The 20,400-nt window shown below is 42.0% G+C and overlaps 1 long non-coding RNA gene across 1 annotated transcript; it reads right to left on the bottom strand.

Annotated features, from left to right (window-relative positions):
• Positions 1-5,741: 5,741 nt before the first annotated feature.
• LOC145422482 (uncharacterized) lies at positions 5,742-6,572 on the bottom strand. Its single transcript, XR_013903770.1, has 2 exons — positions 6,434-6,572; positions 5,742-6,317 (listed from the first exon to the last, which is right to left on the bottom strand). It is a non-coding gene; the product is annotated as an uncharacterized LOC145422482 (long non-coding RNA).
• Between the last annotated feature and the right edge of the window lie 13,828 nt (positions 6,573-20,400).

Genomic DNA, 20,400 nt, shown 5'->3' on the forward strand with positions numbered 1-20,400 from the left:
CAGCATGTGTACAAAATCTAGTTGCATTCATCACAGAAACTATTATCAGAAACTATTGACTTATTTCCAAGTGTTTCTTTCCCACACCCAGAATTCTGGGTCTGCCAGAGGCCTCCCTCCTGTAAATAAGGAGTTCTTGCTTATCTGATCACCAGGCATTTCTCTCTGATACTGTAGGGTCTTCAGCCAGCTGAATACTGTAAAGACTGTTGTGAACTTGGGCATTATAAATAAAACTAAAATGCAGTTCTTTCGTGTCATTACAGCTTGTCATGAACATTGTGATTTTTGCCCGATGAAATGTGTCACTGTTTGCTGCCATTTTAATGATATATTGATATAGGATCTCAGAGACTATCAGCATATAAAGATGGAGATGCTGGAACAGCTTGAAAAGATTTTCTGGAGAAAACATTTGCAAGTGGCGGCACTCTGCCAGTCTGGTGGAGTCTGGCGCTCCTACAAGCACCATTTGTAAGCAGTGATGAGGCTGTAGTGATGCCACGGCTGGTGTGCAATGCAACCAAGGCAGTGACCATATTGTAAAGGTTTAGAATATGCCTATTTGTAATGTTAAACCAAATAAATGGGTACTCTGTGGCACCAACGTGTCCCGACAAAGTGTCCGTATGTGAAGAGTTAGCAGTGAGATCGACTTCCTTCTTCTGGCAGCTTAAAATTAAATCACATTACATCGCAGATGGAGTAAGTCATAAGTTAGGCGTTAGATTCCTGCTGCGTTAGAGGCATGGGCAAAGAGAGACTTGATGCATTCCTGGGTTCCAGATGTGCACATCAACTTATTGTATTTCCTCAAAGAGGCTCATGCTATCCTCAAAGTGGTGACATTTCATGGAAGAAGATGAAGTTTGGGTTAAAGACGGAGAGTGAAGGGAGCCAAAAATGTGTGAATTCTCCTTCTCCCCAACATATGAAACTACAGAATCACACACTGACACATGAAAACACAGACCAACCCATCAATCACTTGCTAAATAACAGCATACTTCTTTTTCCACTCCTTCAGCCTGCCTCGTGGATGCATGAGTGTTTCACTGGCGAGTTTTATAAATGATAAACAACTGAAGTGGAATTGTATTCACACCCATCAAACAGCAGGCTCAATACGAGAGCCAATGGAGAAGTGCTTTAAGGAGGAAAATTCTCTGATGATTGCTGACTCCAGAAAAACCCAAATCAATATCAAATCCACCAGTTTCTCTGCTGAAATACTTTCCTCCCTCAGATTATTTTTGTCTGGTTCCAATAACCAACACATGGCAGTGAGTAAGAAACACTGACAAAAGCATTACACTGTCATTCTGCATATTAATAAAGAGTCCTTGTCAAGGGAGCTCATGCAGAATAGATTAATCCACATTCATGCGCCTTTATATCCATCACTTCTACATATTTTGTATTCTGGCATCATACTTTCTGTGCATTACTAAAGTAGCCTACTGCAGGACCTGGTTAGCAAGCAGGTGCATCATTAGGTCTATTGCAAAGAAGTAGGATCATTAGTTCTAAGTAACAGACTAAGAAAACTAGAATCCATCACACATCCCACAAAAATAATACTTTTTTTGTTCAATAGTGCTCTTATAAATGCTCCAAAACCCAGCATACCACAAACACAGTCAAGAGGTTCAGTTCAGTCATTTGATTGGCAGTGGTTAAGACTAGCAGACAAGTAAGTCCTATTAACTCTGTAAAATATCTAAGCCTTAATAGAATTTAAACAGTTGAGTTATTTTTAAAAAGCCCACTTTAAAGTAGAGTTGGATGTCTCGAGACCGGTCTTGGTCTCGCCTTTTACGTGGCCTTGGTCTCGTCTTGGTCTCGACGGACTTTTGTCTTGGTCTTGGTCTCGCTGTCTCGGTCTTGCGTTCTCAAATCGACATAGTGTTCGGGAGATTTGGAGTCAACCATCAGCGGAGCGGGGGGATGGTTTACTGGGCTTAAGCCCGGGTCATTTTTTCAGAAGCATGGGGTCTTTTGGAGTGTAATTTGTTAGTTAGATGCCTGACTGACAACTGTATAAAACAAAAACAACACACGAAGCACAGAGCGCATCGTCGTAAATTCCCCCTAATTTTGGTATGATCCGAGCTCAGGCACTGGGCGACTGAGCGCAGCACCCATGTGAGCGAGGGGGGGGAGAAGCTGCGAGTTTGCTGCAGACAGAGGAGAGCTTAAGTTTGATTTGATGTTACAATTAAAAAAGTGTTTGTGTTTTTATCTGAAGAGTGTGTAAATATCTGGTTTCGACTGTATATTTGATGATGTTGGTGTTTGGCTTGATTGTCAGCACAAAGAGGGAGAGAGAGGGGGAGAGAGAGGGAGATGGAGAATGAGGACAGAACAGAGATGGAACAAGAGCAGGTGAGACACACATGTTAGTCAAATGGTTGTTTGCCAAAACTCATCAGAACATGCATCCAGTGTCTAGTGTAACTTTTTAGATACCATTTGTTACTTTTCAAATTCTATATTTATTAAGTTATGCAGGCTTATGAAGGCTAAATAATTATATAAACGTTTCTCAAATAGTGGACTTTGGTAGAATTAAAAAATAAGTGTAGTGCAGGTCTATGATGATTTTTAGTGCTACTATCATCTAGTTTTGATTCTGGTTCTGTTTTGGTTAAGTCCTAAGTAGTCCTGATTTTGAACTGTTGTAGTCCTGTTTTAATTCCGGATCAGTTCTGGGTCTGGTTGAATTGGGGTTTAGTCCCTGTGTCTTGATACAGCCCGACTTTGTTCTGCCTTGCTGCTTAATTAAAAACTAGTTTAAGGTGTCCTGCATATGTGATATATATTTTTCCCTATATGAAGTCATTCTTTTTTGAACAAAACTCAAAACAGAGCCAATTAATCTTTCAGTCATTTCTACCCTCACTTAATTTCCTTTTGCTGCTCAGCTCTCACACAGTGGCTCAGCTATGTTCCAATCCCTCTATATTGTGGCCAATCACATGCGAGGATATAGGATAATATCATTATGTGAAAAACAGAGAGGGTGAGAGATGCGACAGTCAAGTGGAGCATCTGTCTTTCCTCTCAGTAAGTGAGTGAGACAGTTGACAGCGGTGAGGAGGGCTGTGCGAAAGCAAAAGCATATAAATATGCCTGACACCCGTAAACGTAGCAGCATCTGGCTGCAGTTTAAAGACTTTTTTGTCTCGGTCTTGGTCTCGTCTCGACTTGGTCTCGGTCTTGTCTTGGTCTCGGATTAGGCGGTCTTGACTACAAGTCTACTTTAAAGTTATGAGGAGGATAATTAGTTTCAGATGGAATAAAAGATGGACGTAGCGCTGGGGTCTGAAAATCAAAGCTACATGCAAAAGCCAAAAGAATAAAAAAGTCAGTTCAATTTGCAAATTTCTGAAAGTAGTTTTATCCATATGGTCATTGGCTGATGAGTCACCAGATCTCAATCCGATACAGCACCTTTGGGATGTGGTGGAAAAAAACATTTACATCATGGATGAGCAGCTGACACGTCTGCAGCACTGTGTGATGCTGTCATATCAATTTTGAAAATTTCTGGCAGTTTTTAAGCCAACAGGGAATCAGAGGTGTAGGCAAGGTGTAGGCAAATAAGTGGCCAGTGAGTGTACGTGACAAATGAACGTGCCTTCCTGACGTCTCGGATGTACTAACGCAGCAGCCTCATTGATGTGGTGTGCAGGAGGGGGTGGGCCGGTGTGTGTGTGTGTGTGTGTGGGGGGGGGGGGGGGGGGGGGGTCCGGCCACACCTGCCAATGAACACCCTTCACCACATCAAAATGCATCACACAAGTAAATGTCTCTCAATTCAGTGGTGAAATATGCAAAGCAACACGTTAAAACGTCTCTGCCCTCTGTCATAGCACATTCCTCATTTTACACTGCAGCCACAACACACCCAGTCAAATCAAAGTGTTCTTTTGTGAACAACACAACCTCGTACCCAGGGCATCCCATCCTCGACCACTCCACAGTCCGGAGTAAAGAGCGAGCTCTGGAGTTCTAAAGCAGAGGATTACAATAAACCGCCCCACCCCAAACTCTGGTCCCACGCCAAGCCTCAGATATTTCACTTTTGTTGACAAGACACTTTTCATTCCAGTACTCCCCCCTCCCCCCCTTTTTTTTACTGCACCCCTCATCTCCTCACTTACAAACTATCCATCCCCATGTGTACAGCAATGCATGCATGATGAGGACTTGTATCATGAATCATCACAGATGTTTTGTTGGACGTCCACACTTTAGAGAATTGTGGTTGCGTATTAAGTCCACTCCTTAACATTCCATACACACATATGGAAGTGTTTACATCCAGGGAAAAACTGTTTGGGGGTTTGAGCCACTCGAGGCCACAGGATCGAATGTGGGACGGGGGTGAAAAAATTATTTTTTTCACACCCGCACCAAAAAATGATGGGATAACTGTAAAGACCAAATTCCCTGTAATCCCATCTTTGGCATTACAACCACTGACTTAATTTCTGTCTTTCTTGGTTTCTTTGGTCACCACCTGTTCATCCAGATCCACCGTGATGAAGAGCATGAGAAATTTATCCGCTTTTGCTTTCTTGATAACCCTCTCCCTGAATGAAATTATCCAGCAGTTCATGTATTTCTTGCTTTGACCCTGTGCTTCTTCATCTTCTTTATCTCCTCCTCCTCAACTGCAGGGAATCTCCAAGATCTCATTACTGAACCGAAATGGCTGGAATACAGCGCCTGATTAGCTCCAACTGACCTTTAGTTTGTTTTCCAGTAATGCAGAGCAGCACTGAGTGATATCCTCAAGTCATATTCATGGCTCCACAACACTCTGCATGCATGATTTTTGCTCTACAAACCAGATGATGAGAGTGACCCTGCTCATCCACCCACACCAGACTAAATGCATTTATTTAACATGATTTTACTCAGGACTGTTTTAGTGAGACAGAAAAAACAAACGTGTCAGAGAGATAAGCCAAACTGCCTCATCCTGTTAGTATTAGTGTATTCTCAAAAGGCCCACCGCACCCCGGCTCTGTCTTGGCTCGTGGGCTCTTGTACATGGTTGAGACGAATGGGTGGGATGGGGCCCGTTCTCACTCCCGAGGCGTAACATGTCGACGTTTTGTCACGTCCCGCGGCGTTCCTGAGGAACGCGAAAGGAGACCTTCGGCGTTCTTATGGTACGCGGCGGGTGATGCCTGGAATCCAGTGCAATGACGCTCCTGCGGTAATAGACGTTCCAGCCCTGTATTCCAGCCCTAAACCTAACCTTATTCCTGATCTTAACCAGGACTTTAATGATGTTAAATAGCGTGTTTCTAAGCGATTTGAAGAGAAAGAGCAAACATGTGTAGATGGAGTCCAGACGGTTCTCATATTCCCTCTTTTTTCCGAGGTCGTCATTTAGGAACGTGGTGGGTAGCCGAAAACGTAATATGTTGACCTCACCTAGCGTAAAATGTTACGCTTTGGGAGTGAGAACGTGTTGGATGGGGAGTGCGTAAGGTGACTTGGATGGCTTTATCAACCGTGAGTAATTCCTCCTCGTCCTTTTCCCCAGCTCCCTCGGTTCCTGATCTCTAAACACTGAATGTAAAGTGAACATCTGTCCATCTATCTATCTCTATCTTTACCTCTCATCCTCCCATTCGCAGCTGCCTTGGCTCCAGCTCTCTTTGGGGAGGAGGTGGGTAATTATGTGTGGCCCGGTCATGGGGAATGAGACAGGACACAGGAAATACTCTTTTGTGGGCTTTTTTATTCTCCGACTGTACTCGGAGGAGCACAGTTTTAATTCTGTAGTTTTGAGTGAAACGGCAAAATTTAACTATTCCACTGGCTCAGCCTAAACTGCCTTTCAGGGTCTGAGACAACAGTAACTATCATATGTACATGTTAAATCCAAACAGTATAGACAACAGTAGTGACCTGTCAAGAAACAAATACAACAAAAAAAAGAGAAAACAAAACAAATAAACACATTGTTTACATCCCACAACTTCGCAGGTCAACTGGCAATAAAGTGCACTGTAAACTCTCTTTTAAACATACATTTCTATGGGAGAACATCATGAACTCACTTCGGTTTCTCCACACAGCTACTGTGCTAGGACAAGTACACATGCAGGAATCACACAGCAAGTAATCTCCCCTCTGAATCAAACAGAAACATACAGAGTTATGCAAAGTGAGTAAAAGTACAAACTTAACAACTTTGAAATCTGTTAGGACACTGTAACTACTCACGCCAACCCTCTCTTCAGTCCCTTTCACAGCACGTGACCATTAAACATGCACCCGTCGCGCGTTAAGAACTGTACAGAAATGGTCACAAACATGGAGTCATTGCTAAAGAAACTTAGCTAATTACAGTCTACTACAACACTGGTGACAATATTTTGCAGTATGCTACACTTTTTAGCACATTTACCTCGTGTGTAGCTAGCCACAGAATCTTTTGCAGTCTCTAACTCTCCAGTGCTCCCGCTCACAGCGCTCAGTGTGACACAAACTTGAGTGCATGCGTGCTCTGGCTTACGGCGGCTCTTAAAGGGACAGTATACCCCCAAAACGCGAGGTCTAGTCATCACCATGACAACCCTACAACAGACCTCCGGTAGACAGGCAACCAGTCAAAAACACAATTCCCTCTTTTTAAACCCTTTCCATGCGTAGTATTAGTTCACTTGGCTACATATGTGACGCAATGAGAAACAAATAACACTTGCTTATAGCCGTCTGCTGGTTTGGATTACACTGATTGGCTGGTGTGTGTGCTCCAGGGCCAAATTTTTGAGAATTTGTTATTAAATGTTTGACCTGTTCTGGCTGCCAGAGGAGAAGAAATACCATCTGCACCTTCTGGAGAGCTTCCCCTGTGATCGGGCTCTGATGTTGGGCTCAAGCTGTGAATTACTGTCTGAGCTGGAAACGAGGGACTCACATGAGCCGTGTTATGTTTTTAGAGCCTCAAACAGCTGTGAGGTAGCCATTTGGAGCTGCCCTTTTTCCCTCAATCAAATTACACAAACTGGAGCTGCTCGGGCCTGATTGGATTGTAAAACGCTGGCGTCCTTTGACATTGGTATCAGCGGGGTTGTGATGAAAAGGAGCTAATTCCATATTGGATATTCTTACGAAGCCCAGTGCAGTGCAAACACTCTTCTTCTCAAACATGGTAAAAAATTATATTATTTAAATGGATCTGTTATGCTTTTCCTTATTTTCTGTCATACTGTGCTGTGCAAAAGTCTTGAGCCACCCCTCGTTGCTGCGTGTTTTTTCTTCCAAGGATCCAGACTTGTATCTTTGGGCACTTTGTTACCAGCAGCCTCTAGCAAACACATCATTTATTAAATTTCTTTAGTTAAAGTTATGAAAACATGCCTGAAAAAACACAAACTGACAGGTTAAATGATCACCAAAAAGGTGATTCTCAATGAGCTACCAGCCAAAATCTTGGATTATATCTTGGGATGGTGTGCACGCTGTGGTTGTCCAGGAAATTGGACAAAGGAAGACGTTTCAGGCCTAAAAAAAAAAAAAAACTATCTACAGCAGATAAGCAGTATCTGAAAGTCATGTCCTCAAGAAATAGGAAAGAAATCTAGCAAAGCCCTGACAGGACCTGAAATATAGATATGGCCCTACAGTTGATCCATCTACTGTTCACTGAAGAATCATCAGAAATGGTCTCAGTGGAAGTTTGGCTGCCAAGAAGCCATTCTTAAGCAAGGGAACGAGGGGGGAAAGGCTGATTTATGCCAAATTACGCAAGAACTGGACTGAAAATCAGTGAATCAGGCCTTATGGATGAATCCAAAGTTGAGATTTGTGTTTCAAAAAGCATGTACAAAGTTGTCAGGACAAAGGTACAACAGCAAGTGTCAATTGTCATCTGTAAAACACAGTGGAGACTTTCACTAGCTGGGCCCAAGGCTGGACTGGGACAAAAAATCGGCCACCAGGATAAAGATTGAAAATGTGATGTCATTCAGGGGTAAAACCGCAAAGGATTCTGGGAACTTGTGGCAAGAGGTACTAGCGCACGCAGGCTTTCAATTGAACTCAGTTATACAGCGATAAAAAGAAACACAAAAAATGGCAAGAAGCTGTTGCATTATTAACTGCAATAGCCGGTCGCATGACAGCCACGGGAAGCCGATCGTTTTTTTTATTTTATCGGATTACGTCGTTGAAGAGAAATTTTTAAGCCATGTTTCCGAAGTAAGAGCCGACGGATGGTCTGGATATACCAAATATAACGTCCCAGAACACTCCAGCTCACATGTTAGTCTGCTCCAAGCATTCCCACAAAGGTCAGTCTTCTGTTGTAGTTAATACGTCATTTTCATAACATAATTAGTGATATAGGTTACAAGCAAGTCTGGCGCTGAACAGAAATTGTCGCACTATGCCCCTTTATTTATTGTGCATAAATAGTAAATTGTCCTGACACAATATTGTGTTTCGCTTCTGTTATTACCATGGTACATTGACAAAAACATACTTTTATTCACAGGATAAAACAGTTGTTTTGTATCACTAATTGTCCAGTACGATTACAGCATACAATATTATTGTCACTGCTACATTTCTGTAATGAACCAGAAATTATTTCTACTACTAATTAATTACCGTTGAGCTCAAAGGTCCTATTAATAAACGGTTAACGAATGTGTATTTATGACGACGATTTGTGAGACTGGTAAACTTACCTTTGTTCGTACGATGGTCTTTCGTTCTACTCGGTGCATTTCAAGGTCCTGTACCCATCCGTCGGTAAACTGTACCTGGGCTTGTTGCAGTGACCTGAAGTTACTAAACTTCATGAGTGCATGCACTCACTCCAAGAACCGTGTAATTATAAATCTGAGCGTGGTGAAAGTTGGGCAGCATGCTAACGTCCTTTGTCCACTCTGTGTGCTCGTAAGGGTCTGACCCTTTCACACCTTTGATTTTTTCCTCGTATCTTTTCTTTGTCTTTTCGTCGAGTCTGTCTTTGTACGGACCGGCATTGTTCTTCTTTTGTTTTGTACATTCCTTTTTTGTGCGGCAAAGAAAAAACAAGAAGGTATTGGAACCAGAGAATGAACGTTTTGTGGTGCTGCAAATGCTTGCATTTGATGCGGTACTTGGATTGTTTCGCCACGAGTTCCCGGCATGCAATGCGCGAAAAATCACGTGATTGCTAAACAAGGGGGCGGGTGCATTCGGCCTCCTCGGCTGTAATTGGTCCAGCCCAGAGTCGATCATGACCAATTGGCCAATCCAACACCTTTCATTATATACACCCTTCCTAAAAAATAAAAAAAAAATCCATCGGCCCATAAAAACAAAAAATCGCCAGCGGCCCACCGGGCAACTGCCCGGTATGCCCGATGGCCAGTCCAGCTATGGCTGGGCCCACATCCTCTTTTTAGGTTTGGCAGTGTTTTACACTGTTTTACAGTGAATGACTTAATCAGAGCTGCGGTTTGGGGAAAGCCTTGATGGGGACTCTCAGATCCCTGTGTACTAATGAGAAGTGAAGAAGTGAAAGAATTGACCAGACACCTTCTGTCCCTTCAAAGGGACAGAAGGTAAAAACAACCCATTTCCATCAGTGGATGAACTCAATGGTTGCATGAAGGACAGTATAAAGTAGATAATGAGCATCCTGAACTATTAATCATTCAAAGTTACTCTACTAAGAGACCAGGAATACAAACATTGAGCTGGAAATGAGCAGAAAGAGGCACTTTAAGGTCATAATCCAATCACACAAGAGTGGTTTGCAGTCCATCTCACCTTACTCTCTGTTCATGAGGCTTATAAAGGACTTATTTTCTTAATGGACATCAAAGGTTTATGACCTTATAATCCACACTGTCCCTCTTGGACAGAGGGACAGGATGGATCTCGCTGCTTTCTAAATGTATTGCAAAAGAAAATATAAGGTGTTATGGTAAGCACCTTACTACACCTATTAAGTTTCATTTTGACAACATCTTCCTGTTACTATAATTATGAGAGTAAAAGGAAGTGAAGTGCAGTAGGAGAGCCACAAAGATCTATTCAGGGATGAAGTTTGGGTAGATGAATGGATCCTCGAATACACTAAACACCACATTTAACCTGCAAAGTGCTGTAATTCAGATAAAAATTTGTGTCAATGAAGTTTTTGTGTCAGCGACTAAGTCGTTGCTGCCAAAACGACACATTCCTTCAACAGCGTCTAAACCAGAGTGTTCAACATGTTTGACACTGACAATGAAAGCCTTCTGTGCCAGACTGCTATTTTTCTCGGGATAACTGACTGCTGTTGTGTATCAAAGAAAATATTCTTCAATTTCTGTTTGTTTTTTTGTCAGGCAAAAGAGTCTGTAAATGATTTGAGAATTTTTAACTTTTCAAATGTAAATTACTTATTTGTAGATCTGGGTTTTAGTCATAGAATTATTGGTGGGTTATATCACCAATGGGTTCAACATATAAGAGAAATTATTCCTGTGCTCTGTATTATATTATGAAAGCTGCCAGTATGGAATGAGATTTAGGTGATTAACTTCTTGCCATACCTAAAGTCATGTTAAAAACAGTGACATCTGACCTTGTCGTAGTACGATCTGGTTTAAGGTGTTCAGATTTCTGTTAAATTAAACTGAATTGTATTTATATTGTTTATATTATTTCGTCTAAGATGGGTTGGGGAGCCGGAGGAGCCTGAATTCTTTCTTCTTTGGCACCTGTGACTCTTTGGTCTCATCCACAGCTGGTATTTAACATCACGTCTCTGCCAGATTGTTTTCTATCTCAGCGTGTAATCAGGCTTGTTCTTGGCCATTCACTGTAATCCCATGTACTTATCACTATGCTCCTGTGCATGTTCTAGCACCTTTCTGCTAGACAGTTGCTTCTTCTCAATCTTTATTGCTGAGGATTCTTTCAAGGAGATGTACCACTTCGCCCTGCCTGTCTGCCCATCCTCCTTTAACTTTCAGACTTCTTTTGGAGAACAAACCAGTGATCCAAGCTCCATCGTCTCCTGCTCCAAGTAAACTATCCCACATCTTTGAGACTTTTTTTTTGTCATCCAACCATTACACTCAACCTCTTCTCTCTTTCAGAAACACTGACCTCTGAGCTTGGACGTCTCCTGCAAGAGTTCAGTTTGTTTACATTCATTCCTGTACAAAAACCTCTGTTGTCAATAAATCTGTTGAACTGTGTCCCTGGTGTATATTAAACCCATTATTTGATCTCCTAATTCCATCAGAAGAGTGATTGTGAAGCCTGCAGCCAGGGCAATTACTGGATCCTCTTGTGAACACTCATGGCCTCCCTTTTTGTTTACAGACACCTCTGGTTTCACTCTTGCTGTGTACACTGCCTGAGGATGAAGCTGCTCTGATGACGTAAGTCACGTATATTGTGTACAAACAGGTTTTTGTCTCGTCTTCTCCAGAACCTGCAGCCAAAAACTGAAGTCACTGGTTTCCGTTGCTAATAGAGACACTTTTGTTTAGCAGCAGTTGATCAACATACTTGACAGAGTAACTGTAAACTTATTGGTAGCAGTTTAAATCGTGTTTTTATTTGTGGCAAATTCAAAACCATTTTAAACATAATGAGATGACAATAATCTATTTCCTTAATAACGATTTGTGCATTTGCTTGCGTGTACAGTACGCACAGTATCTGAAGTGTCCATGTGTTTGTAGTGCAGAGGCAGCTGTGTGCGCCTGTGAAACTGTCACACAGCGACACAGTTTCGCTGGCTTTGGAGCCTGAGCAGTTTAATCCTTCAGTACGTAGAATTAATTTGCTGTTCCTTGACTCCCTGGCCCAGAGCACAGGGCCATATGGCCCAGCTGGTCATTGTGCACAATGACCAATCATAGAAGACACAACTTAGAAGCAAAGGTGAGGCAGAGCGTGATGGGTGCTGTTAACACCCGGGATCAGATCTGTTTGGTGGCACAGCAGTACACAATGAAAAGCAATAGTGACACTTTGCAACTCTCTGAGGGTTGCAGCGATCACTTCTGCTGCCACGCTGGGACATTTTTGATTGACGCCGATCAGCGCTGCCACTTCCACTGTGACAAACCTGCTGTAGTTATCGCCGCTCTCACTTTGTCGAATATTTGAGGCTATCCATAGCTGCAGTCATCTGCGTGGGCATCCTGCTACAACAAGTGTTGTGTCTGTTTAACACACTGTGACTCACGCATAGTGAATATTTTACACCTGACCCCAGGGCTGGAGGGAAAAGTCCACTCTGAGACGTATACTGTATGCATTACACTGAGACTGCAAAAAGATTTCGCTGTTAAAGCATTTCAAGCGCTACTGCTGGGCTGTAAGTAGCTGTTGGACGGGCTGGACTCAGTTTTTACTACGACGATCCAGTGAGTAGTTGTTGATTCTATCATCACTCAGAGGAGTGCCAGGGTGAGTATTATAAATATAGACATGTTTCAGGCTGTGATAGCAAGTCTTGGTGCTACAGAGATACGTCAGACCATCACTACGACACGTACCTCCCACCATCCTCCTGCGGTGGCTCCTAGCAACAGAATTTTCCTGAATGTCAGGAGAGTGAGAGATGGCGCTGGGTGTCTCATTATGACGGCGCGAACAAACTGCATGCCTAAAAACAATGCAATTACCTACAGTGCGTCATCTCTGTAAGTCATATGTTGCGTATCATGCATCCATCAGTTTGACAATGGCTGCTTCTCTAAAGGGAATGAATGGAAAGTCGGTTCTGTTATTTCATTTACCCGCCTCTGTCGTTCTTCTTCTCTCGCTCTTGGGTCGTTTAATAATTCCGTGTGCTTTCCTCCACTGAACTGGAGAATCAATAGTCTTTTTGTTCTCCTGTACGACATAAATCATCCCATTAAGAAATCTTTTGTTGCAAATGGCATCTCCTCCCTTTATCTGATACTCATTCTCTCAGTTTCTCTCTTTATCCCATTCTCCTCTGCAAGCAGTCTAAAACACTCCTTTGGGATGCTGGCTATGCTGTAATTCAGAAGTAGATTAAGAGAAGATATAGGGTATCTAAAGGCAGCAGGCCTGGGAGAGACAGCACTTGAGAGACAAAGAAGAGAATGAGGGACAAAGACAGAAACAGAGAGCGGCAGAGATTGATGGCTGCAGAACTCCTAGTATAGTAAGCAAAAGTGGATCAGATAAAGAAGAAAGAAGGACACGAAAAACGAGACAGGCACCCACATCGATAGATTCAAACAGACGGTCTTTGTAGTTGGACCACAGGAGCAAAGTTAGACCAGAGCAACTCAATTCAGACCTCTTAGTCTTAAAGACACTCTGGTGATCGGAAAATTAAAGACTCTACAGTCTCAAATGGATTGGAAAGACCTCATGATGACAGCATCAAACTAATATCTTTGGTTAGTTAGCAATTAATTCACCAATTTACTAAATCTGATGGCAACAGTGAGTATGGATCAAGCAGGCTAATATGAAAAGACAAAACGCATGCGGGGATCAGTCACTTTCATCTGGTTGGAAGCCTTTTTGTTTTTCCCAAGTTTATCTTATTACACATTGAGAAAAATGTGCCATTAAACACAAACTGTGGAAAAAATAATAATTTGGAACAGAACTCCAGAAAACATCAGGACAATGAGTTTGCCGTTGTCCGGTCTCACATGCAGAACACATCAGGAAATAATTTCAGGAGCGTTCTGACTTCTGGAAATAGTCTGTTTGGATTAGAGGAAGGTGCTGCTTGTTTAGAGAGTGCAGAAAGCTGAAAACCTGACACCAAATGGTTGCTGTGGATTTGTTTAATATCTGATCTGACTTTTGGGAACGAAGCACCTTTTGTCAGGGTGCATGAGATCCTGGATCCCACCACGGATGTGGATTAACTAATCCAGGTTAACGGGTTGTTATCAGGTTAAAATAGTCTTTTATATCATCCACCATACTTGGTTAGCATTTCATCTAAAATAAAGAGAAAATGGTTACATCTACTCAAGGTATGTGTCATGGTCTCAATTGCATCCTTGATTTCTGAATTGTTTGCGATTTCCTTTGCTTTTCTTTGCCTTTTTTTTTTTTTTTTTTACTTTCTTCTTTGTTTGTGATGGCCTGTCCCACCTATATTAGTGTTATTTGTGTCCTGCAGGTTTAAGATATCACCCTGGGTCAGCACACCTGAATCAAATGATTAGTTCTTTACCAGACCTCTGGAGAACTTCAACACACGTTGAGGAGGTAATTTAGCCATTTGAATCAGCTGTGTTGGATCAAGTACATCGACGCTTGAGTCCTGGAGTTGGTGTAAAGTTATTACTTCTTATCAGTTTTCAGTAAAGTTGTCTTAAAAATATTGAGTAAAGTAACCTCCAGCCTTCATTGAAAATTTTCTAATTAAAATGCAACCACACTAATGCAGGATCTTGAACAAGCCCAGTACATAACTCAGTTTGTGGTTTAGTCTATACAAATAACATCTCGGCTTAAATCACTGTTTTTATTCAGCTGGTTAATGACTGGTTACAGTGACATGCTTGTCAGACTAAATAATGAGTTACAGTTAGGAATGACATGGCTGTCAAATCAGCACAAAGCACTCATTGGGTTTGTTCAGGTGCAGTAGTTTTCCCAGCATGACTTCTCTCCTCCACCTGCAGCCAAACTAGAAAACCACAATACTTCAACCTGCACAGTTTGGAGCAGCTTGTCTCCAGCTGGCCCGTGAAGCATGGCGTCCTGCAGGGTCCGTCCGTCACTCTGTCGCAGTTCTGTGCGTCTTTGACAACAGGGACAGGTAGAGAACCGAGTCGCAGTGCAGCACAGTCCTTCTGGCTCACAGAGAATCTTCATCATCCTGAGACACAGTTGGGCTGTTAAACTATACAGCACCAATAACACAACACAACTTTTTGCTCGGTCATCCTCACCTCCTCAGTTTCACAGAGTTTTACCACTTGCAGAAAACACCTGTGATGTTTTCATCTGTAAAATGTTACTGGATAAACTTCCAGTTTACCTTCCTACCCTTTTCTATCCCAATAATTACCAGCTATGGTCTTCCAGATCATTGCTTTTAAGTGTTTTGGTGGGTCTGATGGAGCTGGACATGGGTTTACCTTCCTGAAAGACCTAAGTGTGCTTATACGTATTATTAAAATTAAAAGCACCATAAGGAATGTGGTGAAGGAGGCGTGTGGACGTTTTTCTTGAGGGCCCCCATGTTATAGATCCAGTATTTTACAATATTTAGCATTTTTAATATTGTTTTCTGCTACCTTAGGCAGGTCTGCATTTGGTCTCAGTGTTAAAATAAAGTAGAAAATAAATTGGTACTGTGCCTAATTAATCTAAAAAGATGAAAACGTATCTTTTTAATTTGTATGGAATTGAAAACAGGACGTTTATGACAGAAGAACGTGACATGAGAGCCGACTGCAAATGAACAAACATTTCAGCACTAAGTGAGAACCATAAATACAGTGCAAAACAATAACACACCTGGTGGTTTAATCAAAGCAGCTACAAGACGCACTGCCGAAAGCAGTCCTTATAAACAGTGGAAGTACAACTCAACTGAATTTCAAATCAGCGCAAACTCTCATGCAACCTGGAAGACGTTAGCGCCTCAGCAACATCTGCAACAAATATGAGACTTCACACTGAATTGAAGGTTAATCTGCAGTTCTATAGTATCTGTTTTCTTAACCACTTATCCAACTGAGGGCATGAAGACAGATGACTGGAGGCTCAACAAGGTTCTACTAAGGAAAGGGGGCTTACAGCAGATCCCTAAAAAAGCAGAACATGAGCAAATAAAAAGGAAAGTAAGAAATGAATTTGAGCTAGGTTATTTTAACCTGCACAAGCAGAACTTTAAATTGGTTTGCACCATTCGTGTGGACTCAAATCCACAACTTGGGAGATCGGGTAAGAGTTCACTGTAAAATCAGGGTTTGGTACACTGACAAAACCAAGCAGACAAAACAAGAGAAGAAACATGTGAAACATGAGAAGACAAAACCAAAACCTCGGAAGAAACGTGATGGTTTCATCTGCATGGGAGTCTTACATTTTGGTATACTCATACACCCTTAAATATAATGCTGTAACTGTGTTTTGTCCTGACTGGTGTCATAATATCCAAGCTGGTTCAATGCTGCACGCTGATGTGGCCAAAACAAACACAGACACACACAGAAAGCCAAATATCCATATTCAATATAAGTAAAGGTGATGTGATGTCTGCCTGCATGCTGTGTGCTACGCCGTCCAAACATCACTGTATCATGATAACAGTCTGCCCCAACAGGCGGCACCATCCCTCCTCCACTCTCTCTGTCTCTGTGTTTTTCATAGAGGGGGGTCGGCACACCCCAGTAACAGGTTTGATTGGAAAGCATCTAGCCCCCAGCAACCAATCCCCCAGCAGCAACACACACACTCACACATACACACTCACACACACACACATACGGTTTCCGTGGAAACTGTGGTGCAGGGGGTAGACAGAATGATTCGGTCTATGGAGCGAGCCAGACTGTGGTGATGAGGGGACGAGGCCTCCACCACCTCTGTGGTGGTGGGGGTGGCGCTACTGGTTCATGATAGAGAAAAAATAGAGACGAGGAGTTTAATAAGGGAATGATTTGGGGTCAGTTTAAATGTTAGAATACATACACAACACCGACTTAATTCATTTCTGTCGACTCGCAGTTTCCAAAATGAGGATCTCAATCTCAAAGGGCATTTTAAATCAGAACTGACCTGTTAAACTCTAGACTACTGTTCGACACATGCAGCTGAAAAACCTCCAAATTAAAAATTAAAGTGTGAGGCCAAAATGGGCTCGAAGGATAAGAGACATTTAGGAGAACTTGAAAACTGGCAAAAAACAGCAAGTATATTCACTAAACTGGGGCTCTATTAAATAACTGTAGAGCTATTTCGAGTCATGTAGTGATTGCACAGTTCATCTAGAAGCAAGTGTTGCCACTTTGATCAATCAGAAAAAACCTTTTGGGGTATTTTTTCATGCATTATCAAAATAACCTTAAATGGTTTTCACTGGTCACCAGCACAGAAAAACTGCATGTACAGAATTACCCATCAAATCTAAAGTTTTTACAAAAAGCTGTAGTTATATTTCAACCACAGATTTTAAATTCAGAATTCCTTGAGTGGTGCATATCTCTCCTAAAAGTCTCCACTGGTGACGTTTTTCTAGGCCTGGACCCGGTACACCAGCTGTAAGAAGTTAAATAGGAGAAACTACCAATGTAGTAAAAGTGCATTTTTCAGTACCGCCATCAGAAAGTGTTGGCGCTACTGTAAAATTAATCTCGTTCTTTTTGAACAAATCGAATAAAAACAGGGCAGCGATGGCGAACGAGCTGGCTGTCTGGATTGTTCTACTTGGAGCCGGATGTCATGCAGCTTCCAAAAACCAGGCTTTTTGGAGATTACTGACTCTGAACCAGTTCTCTCTGGTTACTGGAACGGGATTAACTGCTGCTGCTGCTGCTGTGTGTGTGTGTGTGTGTGTGTGTGCCTTAGGTTTGTATGTTTATGCAAGCATGCACATATGTGCATGTGTGACAAAGCTGGAGAGCAAGTGAAAAAAAGAAAAGGGAGACATGGAGAGAGGCCAGCCATGTGTGTGTTTGTGCTTTCCCAGCATCCTTTGTTGTCTGGCCTGATAAATGTGGCTTAGCCCAGAATCGTCTGTTTAATCTTGCCGCCATTTTGTTGTTTGGTGCCGTCTATGGCTCTTCCCTCCATCTCTCTCTCATGGCAGTCATACGTGTAGCGACGGGCTTAACTGCCCAGCATGGTAACCATGGCAACACTGACAGAGGTTTATCAGTGGCCATGGCGACGGCTGATGCACTGTGAGGTGGCTTGCTGTGGTTAGGGGATGAGGTGGAGTCGGTGGAGTCAGAGCAAACGGCTGAGGCGGGGGGCAGCCACACCTTGGTGAAGAAGATGGACAAACACTGAAAGCTCAGTTTTAAGGTGGTCTGTGTGGTTTATTTCTAAGCATCAGCAGGGACATGCATGCGTGAGTGGAGGTGGTTTATTTTGTCCTTTTCTGGCCGGGTGCCTGACAAACACATTAATCCTGCCCTGTTAAAATCAAACCTATAGGACCTCATACATTTTAATGTTTACATTTTAATTTTTATTTCATTACAATTTGAGTAAAGAGTGCTTAAATTTAACAGCAATAAATCTCCAAAGGAACATCTCTGAATTCACTGTGCAAGTACATATAAATAGAGACTAATATTAACTCTCGACTGCGAGGGTGCAGAATTTGTTAGCCATGTCTCTCTGCACATACCCAGCAATAATTTTTATATTAGAAATAAATATAGCAGTGAGTCACTGAGCTGGGATTGAATTTCCCTTAACAGCTTTTTAATTATTATTATTTTTCTCCCCTTTTAGTAAACAGTGAGTACGCTTTAGCTATCTCTGGGTGCAAAGTTCCCAAAAGGAAACAAACAGTGAGCTGTTACAATGATGCAGAGTCTTCAGACATCCATGGAAAGGAGGTTTTACAACACTAGCGACAAGCTGGTGCTTGTCACAATCCTGGGCCGTTTGACCCAGCGCTTTGAATTATAATATAGTTTGATGTTTATGTTTAAGTTTATTTAGACATCTTAAGCTCCTACGTTTCTCAGTTATACTTCTTTGTGTTATCACCACCTATAATTAAGTCTCCCTTGTCGGTTCGTCATGTTGAGTCTGCGTGTCTTAACCTGTCCTGCTCAAGTCATGCGTCCCGTTGTTTCCTGTTTTATTTTGAAGAGGTCTGGTGTCCCATGTTCACTGTTCATTCTAATCAGCTGTTTCCCCATGTGTTTCCACTTCCCCTGATCACCTCCTGTGTGCTTTTAGTCTGTGTTTTCGTTCCTTCCTTGTTCAATCATCTGTACTTATGCCAAGTCTTCACCGTTCAGGTGTTCGTGTTCACATTCAGGGTTTTTGTTTTTGTGTTTAGCCTTAGTTCAACCAGTTTAGGTTAGTGTTTAGTTTTACCTTTGCCCCTTGTTTTATAAAATTAAAAGCAGCCTCTAATAAACAGCTCGCTTTGAGTAAATATTAAGTTTGTTTCCACACTGTGTTTTGTCTGCATTGGGATCCTCTATTCTCCACTCCACGCAGCCTGCATCCGCTGACTGTGACAGCGCTAAGCTAGGCCAAAAACAAAAACAAAAACTTGGCCAATAAACAAAAACTTGGACCATTTCTAAAACACTAGTCAGTGAAGACAGGCCAAAGAACAGAATAAAATACATCTGATTTGTGACAGTTAACCATGTTACTCATATTTAAGAGAAACAACCTGTGTCCAGCCTCCAAAACTTGTTCAGAGGTTGGACACAGGAAGAGAAGAAGACACAGCTGAACATAATCAAGACAAAACTCTAAGTAAGGACAATCTATTAGTAAGAAAAACAGCAAATGAAGACAGAAATAACCAAAAAAAAAAAAAAAAAAACTCACGCTGAAGAGGCAAGAATGATAATAACCTAAAAGAACCATGAAATAAAGACAAAACAAGGACCCGAACTTCAAAGCCAAACTTCAAAAACAAAAAACCCAGCGACCGTAGCAGAGGACTTGTTCACAACCGAAAATTACTAAATGTACCTGTATATTGTTTACATGTTTGTTTGAAATAAACATTGCAAGGAAGACAACGGCTAAACATACATAATCAGTTTTTAAAACCTGTGTCTAATTATATGCTCTTCCATCTTTTATCATCAGCTGCACATCTGAAGCGTAGGTTATACTCATTGCGAACATGGACAGCGTAAGACCCAATGACTGTTCAGCTGTTCTTACGCTCTTCAAGTCCACTGGCTTGGAACACGTGATGTAAACTCTCCACCAATGATTCCACGTGGTCATTAAAAAAAAAGGGGGCGAGGAGACATCCGCGTGGACTAGAGTGGACCATACTGGAGTCACAAACGCAGAAATATAATCCCTGCTTTACTGCTAGATGGTGACAATAAAGCACTTAGAAGCATCAGTAATCACAAGTTGTTAGCCAGTGAGCTAATTGCAACTTTGTTTTCACTATGACTTTAAAGGAGTGACTGAGACCATAATTTATAACACGGCCATTTCTCCATTGACTTCTATAGGATTGCAAATCTTTTTGTAACCACAGGTATCACCCCTGGTGGCCATTAAATAGAATGCAGTTTTAAGGCATTTCTGAATGGGCTTCTCTCTTTTTATTTTGCGGTAAGATTAGAAGCTGCTGTACAAATAAGAGAAACGTGCAAAGCCAAAGATGACTACAACTGTCAAAAACGAGGTTCATCACAACCTCTGCATGGTAAAACGAACCTTTCATGTATCTTCCATGACAATGTGCAG

Source organism: Astatotilapia calliptera, chromosome 19 (assembly GCF_964374335.1).
Source record: "Astatotilapia calliptera chromosome 19, fAstCal68.1, whole genome shotgun sequence".
Classification (NCBI taxonomy): Eukaryota; Metazoa; Chordata; class Actinopteri; order Cichliformes; family Cichlidae; genus Astatotilapia; species Astatotilapia calliptera.